General features: G+C 38.6%; 1 long non-coding RNA gene across 6 annotated transcripts in view; it reads left to right on the forward strand.

Annotated features, from left to right (window-relative positions):
- Positions 1-10,160, forward strand: part of LOC135964818 (uncharacterized) — a 147,971-nt gene extending 137,811 nt beyond the window's left edge. For 2 of the 6 annotated variants that reach the window (XR_010577488.2, XR_010577495.2), the window contains exon 3: positions 9,969-10,160. This is a non-coding gene — a long non-coding RNA (uncharacterized lncRNA). Of the gene's footprint in view, positions 1-184; positions 3,980-5,245; positions 5,319-5,975; positions 6,490-9,968 lie in introns of those variants that run through there. The other 4 variants (XR_006699585.3, XR_012417902.1, XR_012417896.1 and 1 more) reach the window with 4 other exon arrangements.
- The last annotated feature ends 15,630 nt before the right edge of the window (positions 10,161-25,790 follow it).

Genomic DNA, 25,790 nt, shown 5'->3' on the forward strand with positions numbered 1-25,790 from the left:
CTCTAAACCCTGGAAAGCACTGATCTATTTCCTATTTATTTAATTTTGGCATTTCAAGGTGTTATGTTAAATGGAATTATGCAGTATGTAACCTTTTGGGTTTTCTTTTTTTCTCAGCATAATTCCCTTGAGATTCATCTAAGTTGTGGCATGTATTAATAATTCCTTTTTTATTGTTGAGCAGTCTTCTGCAGTATGGGTGTACCACAGTTTGAAGATTCACTCTTTGGAGAATATCCAATTGTTTCCAGTTTGAAGCTAGAAACATTTGTGTACAGATTTTTGAGGAACATAAGTATTCATTTATTTGGGACAAATGTCCAAGTGTCCAGCTTCTCGGTTGTATGATTGTTGCATGTTTATGTATAGTTGTTTATGATAATTATTATGTTTAGTTTTATAAGAAACTGACCAATTGTTTTCCAGAGTAGACTTAACCATTTTATATTTCTACTAGTAATGTATGAGTGGTCCAATTTCTCTATATCCTCACCAGTATTTGGTATTTCTGCTATTTCTTGTTTTAGTCATTTAGATAAGTATGTAGTGATAACTCCGTGTGGTTTTAATTTTCATTTTTTTAATGGGGAATGATGTGGAAAATTTTTCATGTGCTTATTTGCCATCTGTAAAGCCTTTTCAATGAAATACCTGTTTATGTCTTTTGTTCATTTTCTAATTAGATTGCTCATTTTGGAGACAATGAAAAATGATTTCTTGAGTTTCAAGAGCTCTTTATATGCACTAGATACTGGTCCTTTTTAGGATATGTGGCTGCAGTCCTTCTTTCTTTCTATAACTAAACTATTTGGGTTTATGCTGAGCACATGACTGTCCAGCTAGGGACTACTCTTCTTAACTTTCTTTGCAGCTGAATATAGCCATGTGGCAAATTTCAGGCCAAGGAGATGAGAGTAGAAATGATACATGCAAAGTCTGATCATGTCTAATGAAAACAAAGGCCGCTTTTTCTGAACATCTGTCCTCTACCCATGCTGGGAACATAGACCTTGCAGCCACCCAGCTTCAACGAGGCAGATGGGGATTCTGCCTTGGAGTAGGGGTCAGCTGTTAGTAAGTAGTAAGATAGTAAATACTTTAGGCTTGCGGGCCATATGGTCTCTATAGAAATTAGTTAACTTTGTCATTTTAGCACAAAAGCAGCCTTGAGCAATATATAAACAAACGAGCATGGCTTTGTTTATATAAAACTTTATTTACCGAAACAGGTGGTCCACTCACGGGATATAGTTTGCTAACCTCCTAAGGCAAAGCCACAAAATAATAAGAGCTGCATTCCCGAATGGTCACATGGAGTGGAGCTATTCCATCAGCCTGGATAGCTACTCTCCAGGCTAATTCATGAAAAAGAAATTAATTTCTGTTTTTGTAAGTCACTTTATTTTAAAGGCTCTTTGTTGTAGCAGCTCAGCCTCTCCCTATATATTATAAAAATTGGCATTTGCTGGGTACTTACTGTGCCCACTGTGATAAGATGATTCAAAGGTAAATGTTATATGCTCCCTACCCAGACAGAGCTTGCAGTTGACTCTAAGAGAATGATCCCAGTACAGTGAGATGGAGCTGTAACCAAGCTATAAAGAAAGAGAAGGAAAGAAACACTTTACTGAGTGTCTAATATATAGCAGGCATGTTATTGTTTTATCTCTGAAGGCTCAGGGAAGTCTATGAAGTATGTTATTACATTTCCATTTTAGAAATTTTTAAAAACCCATGAGTCTCTGTAAAGTTATTTAACTTTCCCAGTGGCATAGGTAAATCTGAACTCTTGAAAAATATTAACCAAGGATTTATTCATTGCTGACATTCAGAGTCTGACCTGAGTCCTCTCTCTCTGGAGCACAGTGGACCCTTTGCTTCCTCCCCCAGTCCTCCCTGCTGGATAGCACCTCCATCACTATAGTCAACCCAAGGAAGCTCAACAAGCACTTGCCAAGCAGCTTCTATCTGCCCAGCTCCCAAACCAGGTCCAGAAAGGCCAGAGAAATGAAGGAAAGGATTGAACCTTTAAAAGAATGTAGCTTTAGACAATGTGGTTAAAAAAATCCCCTGATCATTTTGTGTCTTGGGAGTGACCAACCACAAAAGACCACATTGCTCTTGTATAATATATTCTAAAACAAGACCAGTTTTCTCAAGACTTTTGTAAGACTTGTGATGATCCCTCGATTGCTTGCCCATATAAAATTTCAAGTCCCCTTCCTTTTCCTTGAGGCATTACTCATTAATGAACATTCTCCCTATTGGAATAACCTGAATAAAATAATCTCCTTTATTGTCTGGTGCTTTTTATGTTACATAACTTTCGCGACGAATCAAATAGGATTAGACTTCACCTTTGAATCCTCATTCACTCCATCTAGATAGTGAAGCTTCTCAGAGCCCTGTTTGTTCCCTCCTTCCTTATGACTTGGGGACCCAATGGTGGGCCCAACTCCTGGTCCTGTGCTCTGGACCTCTGGTCTTTTGGTAGCACAGTAAGTATTTGACTTTGATTCTTTTTAAGTTGATTTCTGGTACTGGCTTCTCTTGGCTTCTTGGTCTGACAAATCGGTATTCTCTGTAAACAGACTAATGTAAATGTAATAGGTATAATGTAATGTAAACAGATCTTTTCTGTATTGGATAAAAGATGACAAGGAATATGGTTTGTTAGTCTTTTCTGTTTGTCTATTTTTCTGTTTTCAATTCAAATCAATTAAAAACTTGTATCCACTGGGAGGAGAACAGATCTTTGCTATAAACTGGTAAGTTTTGCATTCCTGCATGTGTGTTTGACCTATGACTAATATTTTAGACTTGAAGCTATAAATTTTCTCTGTGTGTGTGTCTGTATGTTTATATGTCTGGAATTTGGAAAGGCCTTTACCTCTCATTGAGTGAGTGTGTGATATTTTCCTACATCTGGATGCTATCACCAAATTAGATGATAAAATCCTTAAAGGAGTTCTATTCTCATTGACTTAGAGGTAAATAAGTGCTTATATAAATTTAATATTCCTAGAATTTCCAGAAATTAAGGAAATTAAAGCTTAAATAGTTTCAATGTGGATAAAAAGAGGTATTCTTATATTAACTAGCTCAGAAATGTTCTGTGAGTTCAAGTTCACATAATTCAAGTAAATATTTGGCAAACAAAACTGGTCTAATAATTTTGATTCAATAAAAACAGCTATACTTTCTCTGAGTTATTAGCATTAAGTGTAACAGAAGCATACACTTTTATTCTACTTGGGGGTAGTCTCTCTAAACCTTATAGGTTCAAATAACTGATCAAATAAGCTAACATTACTTTGACTTAATGTTTAAGATTATGAAAAACATAAGTTTGTATTTAACCAAATAGAATCCTTATTCTAAAGACTTTATTTCAACAGTAATTATGTTTTCCAGTATGTGATCTTGAAAATAATTCCCAAGGTCTTTAGGTAAATTAAAATCTTGAACTTCTGCTAAATTGAATTAGACATCATTTCTGAGTAAGATTGAATATTGTAATATTAATTATTAACCATAATTTTAAGTTTATATATGTTTGCCTCTAATTTTTCTAGGCTGCAGCGAGGCTATGTATTTTGGGTGTGTTAATGAATGTTTTTACTTTTGCCATTTTGGGACATTATGTTATAAGAGATGCGTATGGTTACAGAAAGTGTGAGCTCTGCTAACCTGCTGCAAAGTGCTGGTGTGTGACAGAGTTCACAGTTACCTGCGTCCTACTTTTCTCTGGGGAATAGAGGTTACTGTGGTTAAAAGTTTTTATCAATATATATGGATGAGATTCCACTAGGAGCAATAGTGGCAAATGAACAACTATATATGCAAGGTAGGCAGGATATGTCTTTGGTTAATGAAAACAGAGAGTAGTTTTGTCTTAAACTAAAATGACTATTTGTTGCAGAGTGAGGAAGAGGAAAGACTAGGACCAAACCTGAATGGATAAAAACACTTATAGAAGGTACAGTGAAAAAAATTTCATCTATTGTCACAGCTAGCTAAGATTTGACGGGTTTGTTTATGAGATTTCAGAAAGAGCTTCAGTATTCTATATTATGCTGATGCAAAGCAAAAATTTGTTTTTAATCTTTGTTAAAGCGACAAAATTTCCTTGGATCATTGGTCTGCTCACAATGTAAGGTTATAAAACGTTATTCTTTACCTTCTGTGTAATCTGCCTAGATAGCGAAGATTCTGTGTCTTAACAGAATAAGCTTTTATGGTTTATGTTGATTTTATTATATCCTTGATGATTTAAGAAAACAAAGGCTTCTCATTTAGAAAAGAGCTAAGATTCTTTACAATCATGCTACCTTCTAGGTTTATTTTTAAATGTTTTATTGTCACTTTGAAATGAGAAGTAAAACATTATCTCTCAGACACCCATGATCCAATTCCTATCTTAGGTGTTCAAATCTAACAGCTTTTGATTTTTGCCTTTACAAAATTGACTCCTAAGAGATGTCATTTGCACCAAAATGTGTTTTTGAGATTTCCTAGGGGGACCCTAGAAAATCACAAAGGATTTGTTATTTTACTTTATAAAAAGAGAGAAACTAGAAATAATGAGGTTTATGTGATGTTACCACTGATGAATTTCAAAGCATTGCCAAGTCAGAAGGGATGCAGATGCTTAACCTTTTCTAGGATAAATCTGTGTGGGTAACATTATTAATACAAATATTTCAGAATCATATGCTGTATGGGAAGTTCCTGGATACTTGTCGGTCCTCTCGCTGTCTGTGATACAGTCCTGGTGCTGCTTTGCCTGATGTCAAACAACAACAGTATAGTCATAATTCAATTATTTTGAAGATGTGAACTGCATTGCAATTTACTTATTTAGATTGAATCTAACATCATTTAGGCTCATGGTTTTCAAGTGGATTTTTAAAAATCTATGAAGTTTTATTTACCATTTACCTATGGAGTTTTATTTGATACACAGATGTTTAAGACCTATCGTAGCCTTGCAGAATCTCTTCACTTGGTATTTCTGATATATTCTTGGTATTTTTTTTAACTATACACCTGGTATTTTCATGGTATATTATATGTCAGGATTATGGTATTTTAAATCTGAAGATTTTTTGGTAAAGATAATGTTCATCCATTTTTATAAATTAGATATAATATCCACTTTTCCTTGAAAATACAGTTAATCATTATATTCATAGATATTTTGTCTAAATTTTTTTTGGATTGACTTTTATCTTGTTTTACACAGACACAAATTCCCTTTGCAGTTGCATTATTCTTGTAGAAACTCTCATGGGATCTCTCACCTTTGAAAATTGCAGGTAAACAATAGATGTGCCAACTCTGTCTTGTCTGGTAGAGATTTAACTGCTTTTCTTCTTAACCCTTGGACAAAACTGGACTGATCTGTCACCTTGACCGTAGCGTCCATTTTTACCAAATTTTTAATCCTTTCAATTTTCTTCAATGCCTGGCTGCAATCCTCCAAACTATTTCAATTTTTCTCCCTCCCACCTGGTTCAGCATCACTGGGAACTAAAAACCTGACTGACCAGATGTCTATCATTACTTTAGGTTACCTTAAAGCTGGCTGTTTTCCCTAGGATCTGAAGAAATCTTGCAAGCTGAAGCCTGACAGTTTGGTGCAAACCTCTGAGGGCTCACCACTTCAGCAAAACATGCATAAGCCAGAGTTCTCTCTAGACAAATTGTATCTGGACAAATAAGAAAGTCCACTGATATGCTTAGACCATACATACCCTTTTATAAGAGGGAACCAAGACAATGGATGATGCCACCAAAAGCATCGACATCCAAGCTTTGGAGCTTGAAGAAACTCAAAGAGTGATGCTTGATAACTGAGAGAGTTTTCTCCACAAATGTCTTGGACTCATTGGACTCATTAACCTTCAGATTCAACTCCCAGCTCTTTCCTTCAATACCAGTTTTCATGTTAATGCTTCCCTTTTTCCTTTTAGGCATTCCCCTTCAAGAAGCCTGATCTCCAGACCCTAAAACAACTGATATTTGCCATTGACGCCCCACGGATGGTTCAGGTGGTTTTACAGGAACCACACTAACAAAGTCCTCTGGAGACCCTTTCTTGGATCTCGCTCCACCTTCTCAGGAGGTTTATGATCACCTCAGAGTTGTTCAGCAATCAGTGACTTTCACCTTGAACAAAAAGGGGACTGACAATGTTGAACTTTTCCTGAGTCTTGTGCTCCCTGGAAGTTGCAACAATTACAAAATCCCCCACCCCACCACCCCACTCCTTTGTGTCCCAGGAGGCTCACTACAGAGGACCACACTGCCCTTGCATATTCCAAGACAGACTCATCTCCATCCTTGCTCATGACTCCCATAGGACTCGCAGATGGCTCCCTTAGTAACCTGCTTGCATAAAACCCTTGGTCCCCTTCCTTTTCTTTGAGGACGTTCTTATTAACGATCATTCTCCTTATAGTAGCCTGAATAAAATCATATATTTAATTGTCTGGTGCATGGTATCTTTCCTCTCATTTTTATGGCTGAGTCTTCTCACTTTTTTCCTCTCCAAACCTTGGCTTCCTCATCTTATAAAGACTATTATTTCCACCTCCTAAGTGGTGTGAGAATTAAATGAGATAATGATGGAAAAGAACCAACTTAGGCTAATACTAAGTGCTCAATAAGTATTATTCTCTCTCCTTAGAGGAAAACAACCTTCATGCAATAGGTGATGGGAATGGGAACTAGTTTAAAGAGAAGGGATACGCTCACGTCTGTAATCCCAGCACTTTGGAGGCCGAGGCGGGTGTATTACGAGGTCAGGAGTTCGAGACCATCCTGGCGAACACGGTGAAACTCCGTGTCTACTGAAAATACAAAAAAATTAGCCGGGTGTGGTGGCGGGCGCCTGTAGTCCCAGCTTCTAGGGAGGCTGAGGCAGAGGAATGGCGTTAACTCGGGAGGTGGCGGAGCTTGCAGTGAGCGGAGATCGCGCCACTGCACTCCAGGCTGGGCGACAGAGCAAGACTCCATCTCAAAAAAAAAAAAAAAAAAAAAGAGAAGGGATACATCAGTGTAACTTTGTCTCCAAAAACAGGAAAACAATTGAGAGCAGGTGCCCTGACACTGAAGTACACAGCACAGGGCAGGATGGTCATTTTATATGGAGCAGAAAACTAGGTCTCCTATGCACCCCTTGCTTTCCTGTGGGGAGGTCCTGGAGACTCTGGCAGGTGAGAGTGCCAAATGTATTGATTCTGTTCAGATCTCAGGTCAGAACTACACAGGCCTGGGGTCAGGTTAAAAGTGAAATTTCTCACAGTGCTATACAACGTTTTCCATAATTCTCCAGCTCTTTCTGAAGCCTCCTCCAGGGCGACTGGCAGGAACTGTGTTTCTAAACGTACTTCAAAATCACTGGAAAAATGAAAAGCTAAAGAAACGATGAACCCTACAAGGAAGTTTACAAGTGAAAGAACAAAGTCACCACTTGACAATTCAATTGGAAACTGAAATTGCAGCAGTTAGCATTCATGAAATACTAGTTTTAGATACACAAATTCTAAGTAATCAGAAAAACATTTGCTCCTGAAAAGTGATCGCTGTGGTGCTTTGCATTAAGCTGTAATCACCCTGAATGTAAAATGAGCAAATTCTCAAGACCTGGAGATTTTAACCTCTGAGAAAGTAAGACTGTGTTGGGGGACTTTGACAAAATTTGGCTAGCCAGTTTGCTGCTTTCTCTAACCTACCACTCTGTATTCTTCTGTGATGTGTATTTTTTTTTTCATATTTGCAATTCTTTCCTCCCTGCCATCATGTTTTAAAATTTAATTCTGACCCCTATCAGGACCTAATTATTCAGAATGCACAGTAGGCACAGTGCCTAAGGCCCGCAAAGCTTTTTAATTTCTTTTAAAATCAGAAGAAGAAGAAAATTGGTTAATGGGTACAAAAATACAGTTAAATAGAAGAAATTAGTTCCAGTGTTAAATAGCCTAGTAGGGTGACTATAGTTATCAATAATTTGTTGTATATTTCAAAAGAGCTAGAGGAGAAGATTTGGAATGTGCTCAACACACACAAAAAATGATAACTATTTGAGGTGATGGATATGCTGTTATCCTGATTTATCATTGATATCAAAGTTATCCTGATTTAATTATTATACATTGTATGAATGTATCAAAATATCACGTGTACCCCATAAATAAGTAAAATTATTATGTATCAGTAAAAACAAAAAAATCTCAAAAGCAGCAAAAGAATTGTGACATCATGTACAGGGGAACAACAATTTAAAAAAAGAAGAAAATAAATGTTTAGGTCAAATAATGTAATATATAATATTAATAATTAATCTTTATATGAACACATTAAATATAATTTAAGATATTTTCTATGGAGGAAGCAGCCCATGAAAGATAATGGTCCTACGGTCCAGGACCATCATAGTGCAGCCTTGAGTGGCCAGATTTGTTTGCAAGTCTTTTTAAACTCTTTGGGACACAGAAACTAAAGGGTTATACTTACTTTGTCCTTTGGTGAAGCCAGCCCAAGGCCAACTTCCTAGGCCACCAGCCTCTGAGTTTGGGACACCTGCCATTTAGAAGCAGCGTCATGCACTTGTGGACTTCAGAAGGGTTTCTCTCTTGGCTACATGTGAGGGCTTTTGGCCCAGCAGCCTCATTCCAAGGCTATTGGAAACTGGCAACTTGCTGGTAGTGGTGACCCCTGGACACCCTGATTTAGATATTATAGAGAGACCAGAGTTATGACTGAACTATTCTACAAAACAAAAGTCAAGACACGTCCTCTGCCATGGGATTTTCCCCTCTATTTCCACGGATATAAATTTTAAGATTTATGTAATACAAACCTTAAAAGACATTGAATCATATAATTAACTAAGGGCCCTATGACAATAATACAATGATATGAAAATTAATATCAAAACTGGCAAGTAGAGGCTATCTGGTAATCCAATGTTTGAATATTTATTACCTAAGTGGCCCAGAAGGTCTAGGACCCTGACACACAGTAGGTATCAATCTTCTTTCCTTGTGAGAGCAGTGCCAGATATTATACAGAGAGCCCTGGTTCTCTTCCCTATGTTTTTTCAAGGACCACATTTACCCTTTCCCAATAACAATGACTCCCATTTTTGGGTTCCTATTATGTGTCATACCCTGTTGATATATTCAAACTTGACTATCACAAAAACTCTGCAGGGTAGATATTAAAATTCTCATTCATACACCAGAAAAATTGGGTAATTTGTCAGTGACATGGAACCAGAAGTGCTGCAGCAAATTCTAATTCTGCTCGCCTGACTGGAAGGGCCTTGGATCCCAGATGTTTACCGGTAGCTGCAAATCACTGGGATACTCTGAATTCATAATGGAAATGAGCTTTCCAGAGAGAGGAGGTATGAGTGTTGTCTGTGGTTCTCCTGCTGTCCCCTCACTGAGAAGGCCGATCAGAGCCTTCTCTTTTACAAATGGCTCCCTCAGGCCTTCTGCAACTTTCTTCTCAGGTCAAGTCCATCCTAGCCTCCAACGTTTGGTTCCTATGACTTTCTTGCCTCAAGTGCCCTTCCCAGGCCTCTCTCTTTAGCTTCTGAGTCCAGCTCAAATGCCTACCACTTCCCAGATAGTCTTCCATGATGACCCCAGCCCACACTGGCTTTTCCCTTTTCCAAATCCTTGTTATACTTTTGGCAGTGGAAGACTATGCTTTGTATCATGCAGGAAAGAAGATCAAATCCATGTCATCTGAGGTTCCAGTTTTCAGACGCAGATTCACACTGACAGTGAAATCCAAACAAATTTCTGATCATCATTCTCCCATTTTTGACACCTGGACTGAAGCCAGGTTTCCATCCCTGAGGGGGCCTATGGATATTTATCAGCCGATATTCCCAGCATCCTGAGAAACAATGCAGCTATTCTCAGAGATCTTGTTTCCTTTTTTCTCTCTAGGTTTCAAGGACATAGAAGAGCTCCTTTTAAAAACTATGTTGCAGCCTGGAGGAGGGAGGTGGTACACTTGGTACAGGCTGGTTTGTCCCCTGAACTTCTCCTAGAGACTATTCCTGGCATAGACTGAATGTAAGGAAACTGTCAGCCATCAAAAAAGGCAGTGAAGTCAATTAAAAATCAAGTGTAAACTCATGCCTTCTCTGTTTCTTCTCATGGATGCTATTTACATCTTACCACCTGGCTGTAAACTCCAAGTGGACAGGGATGGGCCCTACATTTGTTTGGTGTCATAGGCTGCTTCTCTTTCACTTGTACATGTTCAATATGTGCTTAGTATTTTATTCAATGAATGGAAGGATGAAATTATTTTTATATTTTCTGTAGTACGAACTCAGTAGTACACCTTCTCCTAGGCCTGAAAAGCAGACAGGCAAAAAGTGGCTTAAGTAGTAAAACCTATTGCTAGTTGATCTAGTCGCGCTAATCCAGAGATGAGCACCCAGTGGAGGCTAAGAAGGTTGGCCACACGGCATTCCTTTGCACACCCTTGGATTGCTGCCTCCTTGAGCCCTCAAATCTCTGCTCAGCGATAATCGTACTCTCTTTATTGGAGCTGATGGCAGCTCTAAAAAAAAAAATGGTTAACACTCCCGAAGATTAAATTCTCTCACGAAGAAAAAATACTCTGGGTGCTAATAACGTGAAAAAAAAGCAGAGGACATTCTCAGAAATGTTCCCACCTGTTCCCAACCAGGCTGTCTGTTTTTATATGTTTTCAGCCCTTTCCTTCTGATCATTAGTGAGGCTATTAAGATGGACTGATCTCCTCCTGTTCGGGCCTGCATGGAGACTCTGCTACCTTGCAGTAATTTCTGTTCCATGGAGCCCCAAATAAGCTTAGGGCACATAGTAAATTAGATTTCAGGAGACAATGGATCTTAGAAGCAACAAAACCCAAATAAATGATATTTACTGCCCTTGAGAAAGGACACTGCATTCTTCCTCATATGTAGCTGTGCTTCCTTCAATCTATTTCAGGGTGGCTTAGTGCAGGGCGAGGGATAAAAAATGGGGTAGGCACCCTCCTATTTAAGGGTGGAGCAGCTTGCTGCACCATCTCTCAGTTACTGAGTTGGTAATTGGCTGGCCACAGGCCTCAGACTTCCCATTTTTCCTCATACCCTCCTGCTATTCTAGGTTACATTTCCTCATTTCTGTAGACCCTTGGCGTCAATAGTCAGTGACATTGTATTACTCAGAACAGAATGGGCTTATTCAGTTAAAGACCCACAGAGCTGACCAACTGGCTCATTTGAAGCCTATACAGAACTAAGTTTTGAATCCTTAAGAATCAGAGAAATGGATTTTGAATTGTGGCAGTTGGGGAGGGGTATGGTGGGTAAACAGTTCTGAGCCAACCTGCTTAGAACTCAAATCCCACAGTCAGCCCTCATATAATTTTCCTTTTTTAAAATATTTAGTCATTTATTTTTGAGTAAATAATATATGAGCATGGTACAAAGGTAACAGTGTTCAAAAAGGCTGATGGTAAATGGCAGGACTGTCTCTCATTCTTGCACTTGCCACTTGGTTTATTTCTCCAAAGGCAATTGCTAGTATAAAGTTCTTGTGTATCCTGACAGTCATGTATGCTATGCATGTGCAAAAACATGTATATATGTTTCTTATTGCTTAAAAAACCAAATGTTGGAATTCTGAATGCTTTTACACTCTTGTCTTTTTAGTTTAACAATATATGTGTTGTGTCTTGGAAATTAGTTCATATCAATTCATATTGAGCCATCTCATTCTTTTTTAATGGTCATATACAGTAGTATTCAATTGTAAGAATATATCATAATACTTTTTAAAAAGTTCTCATTGATAGCTCTTTACATAGCTTCCAAAGGATTGTTTTTACAAACAATGCTTTAATGAATAAGGTGTACATCATTGACGTGTGTGCTGTCATATACGTAGAATAAAGTACCAAAAGTAGAAATTGCTGAGTCAGAGGATCTATGTCTTTATAATTTTGATAAACATTGCCAAGTACTTTTAATAGAGATTTTACCAATTTACATTACAACCAGCTATGCAAGAGGAATGTCTGTCTCTTTACATTGTTGCCAACATGTTTCCAAATATTTTGATCTTATATTGTTTAACTGATTTAAAAAGAGATAACATAGATTTAATTTTTATTTGTTTCATGAGTGAGGTCAAACATCCTTTTATTTTTAAGAGACACTTGTAATTCACTTTCTGTTTAAGTTCTTTGTTCTTTTTAAAAACTGGGTTATTGACTTTTTGTGATTGTAGGAGCTCCATAGATATTGGCCTTCTAACTGTGATTTTAATTGGACTTTTATTTTTTAACCAGTTTGTCAATTGCTTCTGACTTTTTAAGTGATATTTTCCCCCAGTATTTACAAAAAATTATGTGGAATTTGTCAATCTTCTAAGAAATGTCTTCTTGCTTTTTTTCCCCCTTAGGAAAGCTTTTTCTACATCATTCTATCTTTTTAAAGTTTAGTTGATGGCTTGGATATCATATTTTCCTGAGAAAACCAACATGATTTTCTCCTTAGTTTTATTATTATTCTGTTCCAAATTATTACTTTCTGCTTTCATTTATAATGTTTTCTTTCTTGTGCTTTATAGTTTTATAGTTCTTTCTTTACCTTCTTGAGTCACTTTATTTTTATTCTTTCATATTTGTTAATGCAAGTTTCTTATTTGTTATTAAAATATTATATAAACATAATTTTTTGTTTATTAATATACATTTTCTTCTGAACATGCCACATAGATTTTAACAACGCTTTGATCATTGTTATTTTGTTGGTAAAATATGCTTTCACTTTCCATTTTTGAACTAAGCGTTGCATAAGAAAAAGACTTTTTATCTAATTTTGCTAATCGATTTCTAGTTTTATCATATTGTAATTAGAGGATGTTGGCTATACTGTTCACATTTTGGAACATGTTGAGACTTTCTTTGGACCTAATAAATGGTCAACATTTTTAAGTATTTCCTGAGTTTCTTGGGATGTTGAAAAACTATAATCTCCATTTTCATGGAGTAGAGTTATGTTTTAGAATTATGTATTATATTTGAGTTTAACATTTGAAAGACAGATGATAGATAGATAGATAGATAGATAGATAGATAGATAGATAGATAGTATTGGTCAGAGTTCCCCAGAGAAATAACCAATAGAATGTGTATACATGAAATATAGAGAGAAAGATTTACTCTAAATAATTGGCTCATGTGATTGTGGAGGGTGGGCTTGTAGGCTAGAGACCCAGAGAAGAGTTTCAGTTGAATCCAAAGGCAGTCTGCTGGCAGAATTTCTTCTTGTCTAGAAGAGGTCAGTCTTTTTCTCTGTTAAGGCCTTCATCTGATCAGATAAGGCTCACCCTCATTATGGGTAAAGTCCACCAATTTAAATGTCAATCTCATCCAAAAAACACCTTCAAAGCAATCTTCAGAATAATGTTTGGCCAGATATCTGGTTGCCATGGCCCAGCCACATTATCAGATAAAAATTAACCGTAACCACATTATGTTATATAAAAACATTATATATATAGTATATGTATATTTTTACTTGTAAATATTTTGTGATAGTAATCATTTTTGTGTCTATAATTTTATATACTATACCAATCTTCTATTTCTACAGATAGTCTCTTGATTATCCTCATTAATCAAAGAACATCAGCATACTTCTTTTTTCTCTCCTTCCTCTTCCTCTTCTACACCATTCAATTTCCATTTGCTAGTTGATTTTTCTTAGTGTTTAACTTCCTATTTTTCCAATATATTTATATATCTATGGTTTGGTTTAGCAGCTTTGAATAGTGTATTTTTATAAGGAAATCAATACTTACATTATTTGCCACCATTCTTCCTCACTTACCCTCCTAAACTTCGTTAGTTATTTCTTATCTACATTGTAAAGATGCATAACATTTCCTTGTGTTCTGTAACTATAACATCCGCACCTGCTTTAGACTGTCTTAAAGTTGCGGATTCAATGCTCATTACTTTCCTTTTGCTGCAGTCTCCCTTAATTTCTTCTTTTTAAACATTTTTCTTTTTTGCAATTTAAACCAATTTATCATATAATGAGAGCTTGTTGGGTCGTAGAAACGAAGCTAAACACGATGTGCCATATCAGAGTATAACATTGAACATATAGGTTTAAGTATACATATCAACTACAGTGCAAGCAAAATTTAATCTGAAAATGCAAATGTTTCAGATTATTAAAGCCACATCTGTTTTTTAAAGCACAATTTAGACTTTTTATCAAAAAGCTATGTGTATGGCCTAGGTGCGGTGGCTCACGCCTGTAATTCCAGCACTTTGGGACACCGAGGCGGACGAGTTGCTTGAGACCAGATGTTTGAGACCAGCCTGGGCAACATGGCACTGCCTTGTCTCTACAAAAATACAAAAATTACCTGGGCATGGTGGTGCAGCTATTTGGGAGACTGAGGTGGAAGAGTCAATTGAGCCTATGACATCTAGGCTAGCGTGAGCCGTAATCACACCACTGCACTCCAGCCTGTGCAACAGTATTGTTCTTCATCCTAGTGTCCCTTAAGTTCTTAATTGGATCATAAAAGATTTTCCTGCTGTCTTATTACTGATCACATCTTATCCTCAAGGACTTTGGAAGTGCTTACAACTTAACTGTTTTTGTTGTTGTTGTTTGTTTGTTTTAATTCATTGCATTAGCCCAATTATCATTTAGCCTGCTCACCATTTAGCCAATTTTTTATTTTTTCTCTCTTTAGGTGACCCAATCTTTTTGTCTAGCTGGTAAAAAATCCTTCACTTTGAAGTCTAATAATTTTACTGGATTTTTTCTGCTATTGACCATGGAACAGTTTATCTTTCAATATGTACAGCCGAAATTTCTTTAATTACTACAAAGATTTATTTAATTATATTTTAAAATGATGTTTTGGTCCATTTATTTGAACTATATTCATTTGGGTCCCGTTATGCATATCTTTTCTTTTTTTTTTTCTGATACAGAATCTTGCCCTGTCGCCCAGGCAGATTGTGCAGTGGTGCCTTCTCAGCTCATTGCAACCTCTTCCTCCCGGGTTCAAGCGATTCTCCTGCCTCAACCTCCTGAGTAGCTAGGATTACAGGCATGCACCACCATGCCCCACTAATTTTTGTATTTTTAGTAGAGATGGGGTTTCACCAAGTTGGTCAGGCTGGTCTCGAACTCCTGACCTCATGATCCACCCGCCTTGGTCTCCCAAAGTGCTGGGATTACAGGCGTGAGCCACTGTGCTTGGCCTGATTCCATTTTTAAAAACTTCCACACTGTTTTGTTTGCTTTTTCTTAGTCCTTTGCTTCTTGTTCTTTGTTATATTTTCAGCAGTTTCTTTGCATTTATAGTGCTTTCAATTTGCTTTTCAGTTTTTTGATAGTTTTCACATGTTTTTTGCCCCAGCTCATAGTTCAACTTCCATTGTGTTGCCACTTCTTCCCTGAAGACTTTAATCTCTGTCCTAAAGACTTGTTTTGAAGGAGATGGCTACTCCATTATTGTTATTAATTGATTGATTGATCGATTGATTGAGATGGAATTTCGCTCTTGTTGCCCAGGCTGGAGTGCAATGGTGCAATCTTGACTCACTGTGACCTCTGCCTCCTGGGTTCAAGCAATTCTGCCTCAGTCTCCTGAGTAGCTGGGATTACAGGCATGTGCCACCACGCCCAGCTAATTTTGTATTTTTAGTAGAGATGGGGTTTCACCATATTGGCCAGGCTGGTCTCAAACTCCTGACCGCAAGTGATCCACCCGCCTTGGCCTCCCAAAGTGCTGAGATTACGGACATGAGCCACCGCACCCGGCCCATTATTATTATTATTATTATTATTATTATTATTATTATTATTTTGAGACGGAGTCTCGCTGTGTCTCCCAGGCTGGAGTGCAGTGGCGTGATCTCGGCTCACTGCAAGCTCCGCCTCCCGGGTTCACGCCATTCTCCCGCCTCAGCCTCCCAAGTAGCTGAGACTACAGGCGCCCGCCACCACGCCCGGCTACCATTATTATTTTTAAATTGTGACATGGTTGTTAAAATTTTCATCTGCCCTGTTGCAACACTTTTCTTATGCGTGCATTTTTAAGCTGTTTTGCTTTTCCTGTTGCTTTTACCCTTTCTTCTTACAATGCCTTTATCGGTCTTATATTTATTCCTTTAAGTTAATAACCATGTTTGAATTAGGTGAATTGTTTCTGGGTAAGCTATGTGCAGGAAATTTGTGTCTGGGAGGTGCCAGAGCCCTGTGCCAGCCCAGCAGCAATCTTCCTTATGATGGGATTGTGTAAGCGTGTGTTCCTCTTGTCTTCATTCCTCCCCAGCCAAACTAGATTGGCACAGCAGAATATTCCCAATATAGAGTCTCTTTCTTTCTTCCTGTCATCCTGACAGACTGCTTCTTGCAAACATGGTTTGTTTGTGATTCTTTATTCAGCTCCACCTTCCTAACTTTTCAAGACTTCATACCAAAAAGGGTCAATGGAAAATTCTACTTGCGAACTGTGGTTTTGTACCTTGGGGTATGCTCATGTTTTGAGAACTCCTGTCTGCTAGGTTTGTCTAATTTCTATAGCCATGAGCATCTTTTCTTGGCCCTTTATGCACCCCTATGAGATTTTTCTATTATTTGTGAACTTTTTATATTGAAGTTCAGGGTTACAGATGTATTCCATTTCATTAAACAGGCAGGAATTAATATTTCAAGGTTTCTTAAGAGGGGACCACCATCTCTGCCTCTGCATCAAAACAGAAGTCTGTTCTTCATACCACAGACTTGTATGAATTGGACTTCAGAAGGAGTGGCCCTAGTCAAACTCTGGGATCATCCCCAATTACCCTTGCCTTCTAACACTCATATCTGTGGTATCTCTCTTTTTGAGTGTGACAAGGCCTATGGTTTGCTTTCTACCAAGAGAACATGCCAAAGGTGATGGGATGCTATTTTCAGGATTATGTGACATAAAGCTGTCAACTGTCATTTTGGAAGACCCTAGATGTATTTATGGAAGCTAGAAGTGATGTAGTGATGTGTCAAGGACCTGAGGATGACTTCTAGCTAAAAGTGATCTAGGAACTGAGGGTAGCCTCAGGCCAACAGTCAGTGAGAAAGTGAGACCTTCATTCTGATTTCTTGTAAGGATCTGAATCCTGCCAACGACCAAGTATACTTGGAAATGGGCCCAATCAAGCTTTCAGATGAGATCACAGCCCTGGAGTAAATCTTAACTGCAGCCTTGCAGAGACCCAGCCAGTCTGTATCTGGATTCCTGACCCACAGAAACTATGAGATAATAAATGAGTGTTGTTTTAGATAATAGGTTTGTGGTGATATCATCATACATCAGTAGATAACTAATACATCATGTTAGGGCTATGTTGGAAACTGACTGTGGCCAGCAGTTCTATAGGTGTGGAAGGACACCACCATATCTGCCCTCATCAGGTTTATCTTTTAGTATTGAAGAATATGAAAATTTTGTAATTGAATAGATGTGTGTTCAAATACCAAGCCCAGCTTGTGTTAGGTTGTTGTCAGCTCAGTTAGGAACTATGTGGCCTGGGATGAGTTGCTTAATCTATCTGGACTTCAAATCCCTTACTTTAAAAATACAAGTGTTAAGTTAACTCACATCCTAGGGTTAAGACAGAGAACTACATGAGGTTAATAGAATGCTTTACATAGTCCTTGGCAGAAAGTAAATGTTCAATGAGAATCAGTCTTGCTGTTCAAGAAATGCTGTGAGGTGTTAGTTCCTGGTGACTGCAGACCCACCAGCAGATTCCAGGGTTTGATTTTTCTCAGGATTCTGGACTTGGAGTCAGAAGTCCTGTGTTTAGATCCTCAAGTTGTTCCATCTCTTGGAGTCTGTTTGCCTAACTCAAATTGATGGTGTTTGTACCTGTTTATATCATAAGGATCCAGGGAAATAGACTTATCTCAAATGTTTTGCTAGCATAAATAGGCTACCCAAATATACACATTGTTACTGTTAATAAAAATACTACATTATAAAATGGTAATTAAAATCTTGAAAGGGGCCTTTACAATGGATACCCATGGCATCTGTGGTTGCAAGCTTGGGCTCCAGAGCAGGATTGTCTGGGTTAAAACACCCCTCTGCCACTGATGGACTGTGAGGCTTTGGGAGGTTAGTTACCTATCTATGCCTCAGTTTCCTCAGCTGTAAAATGAGGGTGACAGTCACCACCCACTCCATAGGGTTGTTTTGAGCATCAAGTGTGATGATGGATTTGAGCAATATGAATCCTAAATCTTAGAAAAAATGTCTACATTGTAAGTGTTCAGTACATATGAACCAAAATCATTTTCTCTCATTCCTACTTTATCATTAGGAAGCAGAAGATGTCAGTCTTGGTTACTATTAAATTTCCTGCATTTCTACATTTTTGGTGGGAGAATGAAGTTCACTTTTTGGTCCAGTTTGGCCATCGGGCACTTCCTGTTTGTTTGTCTGCAAGGATTCCACAATAACTGATAAGGGGAGGTCTAATTTTGACCATATCAAGTACAATAAAGGATATCAAGAAACCACTTAAATTCAGTTTGATTTAGTCAGATTTCTTGAAGTAAATGATGACCAAGAAAGCAGTTAAAGTTGGTATGGGGAAGAAGTTACAAAGATAAATGCTCACTGAGTCTAAAAAGTAAACGTTTGTTGTCTTAGGACAAATGGTATAAATTTCCCCAAATATTTCTATTACATGAATGAAACCCCTTTACTGAAAGTGATTGGCTAACACATAATATTTTACTTCATTGAAAACAGGTTCCCTTTAGAAGATAATTTCCTGATTATACTCAGAGGCTCTGGAATCTGCTACTAGATTCAGAATTCAATTTTGAATGACTTAGGGAAATAAAACCTTCATAACTTTTCTCTCTAAATTATGAAAGCTCAAAGGCTGAACATCACCCTTAAAATAATTTATTATTCTATTATCTAATAGTCTATAACATATTTCAAAATTAATAATTTTTCAATAAATTTAACTATGTTAATTTTTAGAAGATTTTCTTTTATGAATTACCATTTCTTCTTTTGCTTTTCACGTAATTATAGTTAGGTCAGTTTACAACTAGAACAAAATCATAGAATATTAAAGCTATTAGACACCTACTGAAATATAATATCTCCTTGAACTCTACGATTGCCCTATGAGTTAGTTGTGATTTTTCTTATTTCTAAATGAGGAAGCCGAGTTTGGAATAGTTTACCCAGCACCATGGCACTAGCAGAACCTAAATCTAGCTCTGTTCAAATTCTAAGCTTTTGTACTTTCTACCATAGATGCTACCCATGTACTATTAAAGAACACCGAGCAACACCCCACCTCACTGCATATCACAGATGAAAATAACTAAGGCGTGGGAGGTGAGGGGACCAAGTCAGGGTTCCACTGTGGGCTGGTGGTAGGACTGAGGCTTGCTCAGTGGCAGACGGATGTGGGTTGTCTTTCCTCTGTCATTTATCAGCAATATGAGTTTAGGTAATTTGCCTAATCACTTTGAGTTCTAAAATCAGAATAAGCTTACATCATAAGGGTTATGAGATTGAATGAGATTATTACACATAGAGTACTTAACACTATTGCTTGGCATGTGGTAAATGATAAATTAAAGGTAATTGTTTTCAGTAACTCTGATAGTAATAACAGGAAATAGAACTTAGGCCTTTCGCATTCTGATAAAAGACTTGTAATTTGTCGTCACTGTAGTCCAATTATAAAAGCATGCCAATTTTGTGGCTGGTATGCTTTGTCCTATCTATTTATTTGCTTATGCATTTACTTAAACAGATCAGCTTTGCTTTAGCTAGCATTAACTTACAGATAGTGTCACATAACACCATGGACTGTGCACTCATATATCGACATAGTTGGATGCTGTTATTTCTTGGCACTGGCCACTAATTCCCGGGCCTCTTGAGAAATTTGGAGCTGTGCTTTTGCTCTTTGAAACCCCCTGGGATCCCACTGTGCTAGTCCCTCTGACATGTCAGCTGTGGCAGGTCCAGGTTCATTACTGATTTCCCTGGGCTCTCTGGAAATCGGGCCCTGCTAATTTGCCTGCATCCCAGCTGCCCGAGCTCCACCCGCTTTCTGGCGGCTGCTCCCCACGGCTTTCTGATCATATTGCAGTAGCTCCTAATTGTTCACAGCTTCTTGTCTTTCTTTTTCTCTGTGAGTGAAGCTCAGTGTGTGGATCATTTTGTATTAATGTATTTTGTATTAATTGTTTATTTAATAGACCTTCCATTTGTCAATGGGCTTCCATCTGCCTGTTCTTTCCTTTTAGGCTGGGACAGGTATACAAAAAAAAAAACCCTTATTTTTTTCTTAATCCCTTCTGTGTGTTTTGTTATTATTATTATTATTATTGTTTTTTCTCTCTCTCTATCCTTATCTGCCCCTTTAAGCTTTTACTGACACAGCAGATTCTTACCTTGCTTCCTTCAATCTTTCTCTTTCTTTCTTTCTCTCTCTCTTTCTTTCTTTTGTTCATTCGTTCGTTCGTTCTTTCTCTCTCTCTCTCTTTCTTTGTTTTTTTTTTTTTTTTTTTTTTTTTTTTGAGACAGAGTCTCACTCTTTTGCCCAGGCTGGAGTACAGTGACACAATCTAGGCTCACTGCAACCTCTGCCTCCCGGGTTGACACCGTTCTCCTGCCTCAGCCTCCCAAGTAGCTGGGACTACAGGCGTGTCCCACCACGCCTGGCTAATTTTTTTGTATTTTTAGTAGAGCCAGGGTTTCAACGTGTTAGCCAGGATGGTCTTGATCTCCTGACCTCGTGATCCGCCTGCCTTGGCCTCCCAAAGTGCTGGGATTACAGGTGTGAGCCACTGTACCCGGCCACTTCCTTCAATTTTTCTAAGGACAAATGATTGTTTAATGCCTTGATGTCAGGTACTTTGTTTATAAAGCCACATCAGTCTTTCCCTGTTCCTCTCAAGCTCTTGTTTCCCTGCATCTGATGATAACTTTAAAAGAACTCTCTTGTTTGTCCCTGAATGAATGCCTTAAATGACAGAATCAGGAAAGATATCTATGCTATATCTATATCAATGTATGTTTATATATCTACATTTCTATCAACATCTACATGAAACTTTGATTGACGTGGAGTATGGCAGCCTGGGAGCAGACTGTGAACATGGTGATTACGCAGAAAACAGGATGCCTGTTTCTGTATAGCTGTAGAGCAGCTCTAACTGTATCCCAACTCCCCAGGTGGTAGCAGGAATATAAGGCTGACATTCCCGATCTGGTTCTCACCAGGTTGTATAATATTGCACATAAACCACTAGGATTTCAAAACATGGTAGAGTTCAAGAACTTATCGTCCCAAAATGCCCCCTCTGTCTCTGCCAAGAAAGTTCCACTCGCCTATAAAGGCCCTTTTCCATTTGAAGTCTCATCTCTCCATGGAATCTTCGCTGATGGTGTCTGAGAGCTACAATTACATTTATTGTTTGACTCTCAGATTTTGGCATTGGTTCAGATTGTTTTGCAACTTACTGTGTATTCCTTTCTAGGGTGTTTCTTTTTATGCCTAACTGTTTAATATGTGTAGCTTTTCACTCCTAATAAATGCTATAAAATTGTTTAAAGGTAGGACTACTAATGTTTAGGCACCTTCACCCTTTGATTTTCGTCTACTACCAGATGATTTAGCGTATGTCAGAATGCCCTGGGGACTTGCATTAAAAAGACTCCTGGGTCTTTCTGTACCCCAGTTGAATCAGAAACCTCAGATATGGGGACCCAAAATTTATTTAAGTGAACTCTTGGGGTTTATGATATCAACAAAAGGGTGCTAACAATTACTTTTGGAGATGCCTCTAAAACTGCTTTCATATTTCTCTTCCTTCCTAGTCTCACTATCGTCTCACTAAGCCAGGCTCATATCATCCAAAATACATGTGGCATACATACACACACACACACACACACCCCTCTTCATTTTTTAAATTTGATCTTGGAACTCCTAACAAACATGAACTAGTGCTTTCTATGTGTCAGACACAGTGATAGATGTAGAGATGAATAAATCATGATCTTTGTCCTTGAGGAGTTTACAATGCAGAGAGGAAGGCATACATATACATCCCACAATTATAGGGCAAGGCCATAGACAAAAACATGGTTGCCTCGATTGTGCTTGGAACACAAGTGTCATAACTTAAGTACTATTTGTCCATCTCATCCTGGGAATGGGAGGTTTGAAGTTAGCCTTCAATTTCAGTGGTGGAGGAGCTGCATCTCCACAAAAAGAAAACAAAGGGGCCGGGCACAGTGGCTCAGACATCTAATCCCAGCACTTTGGGAGGCTGAGGTGTGCGGATCACTAGGTCAGGAGATGGAGACCATCCTGGCTAACACTGAAACCCCGTTTCTACTAAAAATGCAAAAAAAAAAAAAAAAAAAAAATTAGCCGGGAGTGGTGGCACATGCCTGTAGTCCCAGCTACTCGGGAGGCTGAGATAGGAGAATGGTGTGAACCCAGGAGGCGGAGCTTGCAGTGAGCTGGAGATTGCACCACTGCACTGCAGCCTGGGCGACAGATCGAGACTCCATCTAAAAAAACAAAAAACAAAAACAAAACAAAAAACAACAACAAACAAGGACATTGACAGTTGGTTATTTCACACTGGACCAGCACTTTCTGCGTGACTCAGATCTGAGAGCATCAGCATCTGGGGCCAGTTAGCTAAGTGCATGACTGGGAGGGAATTGCCCGCAGGTCCACTGAACACCTGGGCCTGGAGCAGACTGTCAAAACTTATGCTCTTTGGTCTCAAGAGTAAATTCCTGGTATAGTGACACCACTGATTCGTGACAATCTGTGATACATAGAAGGTTGGCAAATTCTACTGACCCTGTCAGAATTCTCATTTCTTGAAACACAGTCTGTCATTTCAGAATATCTAACACTTCAAAACAGCTTATTGTGGTGGTGCCATGGCAACAAAAAAAGGCTTTTCCCCATTTGTACCAAACAAGAGCTAAAGGTGTTTGAAGAGCAAATAGAAACAGTCTGTAGTTCAGTATGGGGAGACTTTTAAAGAAATTGGCAGGAGTAATTTGTGCACCAACAAATTGACAGAATTGATTTCCCTCCTCTGTCTCTTGTGCTTGTGAACCTGGGTCTCTGGTGGCTGGCTTTTCTGAACCATCTTTTCTCAATTTTTTATCAGATGAACACTCTTTTCTGGTGATGTGGGGGAATATTTATGCTAATGTATTGACTATGAGTAACATTTTGGAGAGCAAACGGCTACTTAGTCTCTGGGACACTTTGTCTAAGTCATACCCATCACATCTGCAGGCTGCTGTCTCCTCTGTAAGATGAGGGCTGTAGATGAGCTCAGTGTTTTCCAAACCTGGTTGGATATTAGAACAGTCTGAGAAGCATGTTAAAAATATAAGTTCCAGGCCAGGTGTGGTAGCTCACGCCTGTAATCCCAGCACTTTGGGGGGTCAAGGTGGACAGATCATGAGGTCAGGAGATTGAGACCATCCTGGCTAACACAGTGAAACCACATCTTTACTAAAAATACAAAAAATTAGCCAGGCGTGGTGGTGGGCGCCTGTAGTCCCAGCTACTCAGGAGGCTTAGGCAGGAGAATGACGTGAACCGGGGAGGCGGAGGTTGCAGTGAGCCAAGATAGCGCCCCTGCACTCCAGCCTGGGTGACAAAGGAGACTCCATCTCAAAAATGAATAAATAAATAAAAATAAAAATAAAATACAAGTTCTAGAGACCCAGCCAGTCTTACTGATAAAAAATCTTCTGAGGAAGGAGGCCAGGAAATGGTCTTTCTAATTTGCGCCCTGGTAGCTTCAATGCAGGCAGGCCTCTCCCTAGCACCTAAAACTATTGGTCCAAATGCTCCACAAAGACCTTCTAGCTTTGCATTCTATGCTTTAATGATTCTACAGTCAGGCCGCACCCAATTACTCCCTCCTTGTTGCTAACTTCCCCTCCTTACCTTATATACAAAGAACCTGTCAGCCTCTTTTCTTTGGTGACTCCTTTGGGCACTGGGAGGCATAAGAGTTTTGTTGACATTCAGCAAATGAGTACTTTGCTCAGTGAATGCAGGTCGCTCATCAGCGCTGCTATCAGATTGCTAAGTAATGGTGACTCTGTCCAGATAACATGCTACCTTTGTGCAGAACTTAAAGTTTCTTTTCAGGCACTGCGCACACTTTCACATAGGACTGGAATTGTAAGCCATTTCTGTCCATCTAGCTCTGTGGGTTGGAATCTACCAAGGAGACAAAGACCGGGATAATGTTGACCTAGGGATTCCACAGTAAAAAATCAGACAAGGGCTTGGAAGAATCTTTCTGTCTATAAATCATCCAGTCCAGTGCTTCATGCTGAGTACAGCACTCTCCCACTCATCCAGGAGAGTAAGATTCATGCCAGGTGAGAAAAAACAGCTGGCTGATTTCCTTTCTGAAAGATGGAAGGGATATAAACAAACAAAAACAAAAAACTACCCTTGAATTGGTAAATTTTGGATCATTGTTCCAGTCTGATCTGTTCCATTCCCAAAGCTAACAATGCTAGTGGAAGGTATACTTACAAAGTGACGCCTGGTTAAAAATCAATGAAAAGGAAGCTTGCTTTGGCAGAAGGGAGTCTCCTTATTGAATGTTTGTGAATGTGTTACTGATGGAGACTTGGTAAATACCTAAATTCAATCAAGGGGAACAGAGTTTATTCAGGAGATGGGCAGGTTTCCACAAAGAGCTAGAATCAAATCAAGAATGAGTGAAGGGTGTGGTTTGTATGACGTATCACAAAGAGAGTAGGGCAGAAAGCGTTTATCCAGTTCTTCGATGAACTGCATGGAGGGATTCTAACTGACAGACATGAGGACGTGGACACTCAGAGGGGCACTGCAGAGTGAGCAGTGGCAGATGGGAAAACAATATTATGTTACAATACAAATTATATTGGCTTCATTATTACATTTGCTGACACCAACTGCATGTCAGGCCCTATAGATACTAAAGTGCTTTAACAGATTTTAAAATTTAATCTCTAAAATAACCCTATGTCGTAGGACTGTTTTCATCCACATTTTATTGACAAGAAAACCAGTGACCAGGAGTTTCCTAAGCTAGTCACTTAGCTGGCCCAAAGAGGATGCAGGATATGAAGGCAGGCTCATCTGTCTCCAGGGTCCTGGTCTTAGCCACTCTGCACTCCTGCCCCCTTCTCCTCATCATGTTTTTCCTTAGCTAGGATGAAATATGCCCAACTATCCAACCCTTAGTCACTGATTCTCTGTGTATCAGCATCCCTGGAAACCTAATATAAGGAAGGGAGGTGTTCTGAATGGTTGGCATGACTATTATAAATGCTACACTGGCATTTGATTTATATATTTTTATAAGTCTAGTTAGCATAAAGTAATCTTCATGAGTCTAATGGTGGGTGAACTGAAAAAACAAATCATGAAGATATTAGAGCTCAGTGTTTAAGAGTTTGGGCTCAAAATCTGGAGTAATCTGCATTTTATTCTTGGTTCCATTGCTTATTAGCCATAACTGGGCCTCAGTTTCCTCATCTGTAAAATAGAGATAACGATAATACTGCTTTATAGGGCTGCCATGATGATTAAATGAAGTGGTGCTCAACTGTACTTAGCACAGTTCCCAGCTTGTGGTAGGTGCTCAAAACATGTTACCTATTCATTATTGGACT

Source organism: Macaca fascicularis, chromosome 1, assembly GCF_037993035.2.
Source record: "Macaca fascicularis isolate 582-1 chromosome 1, T2T-MFA8v1.1".
In the NCBI taxonomy this organism is placed as follows: domain Eukaryota; kingdom Metazoa; phylum Chordata; class Mammalia; order Primates; family Cercopithecidae; genus Macaca; species Macaca fascicularis.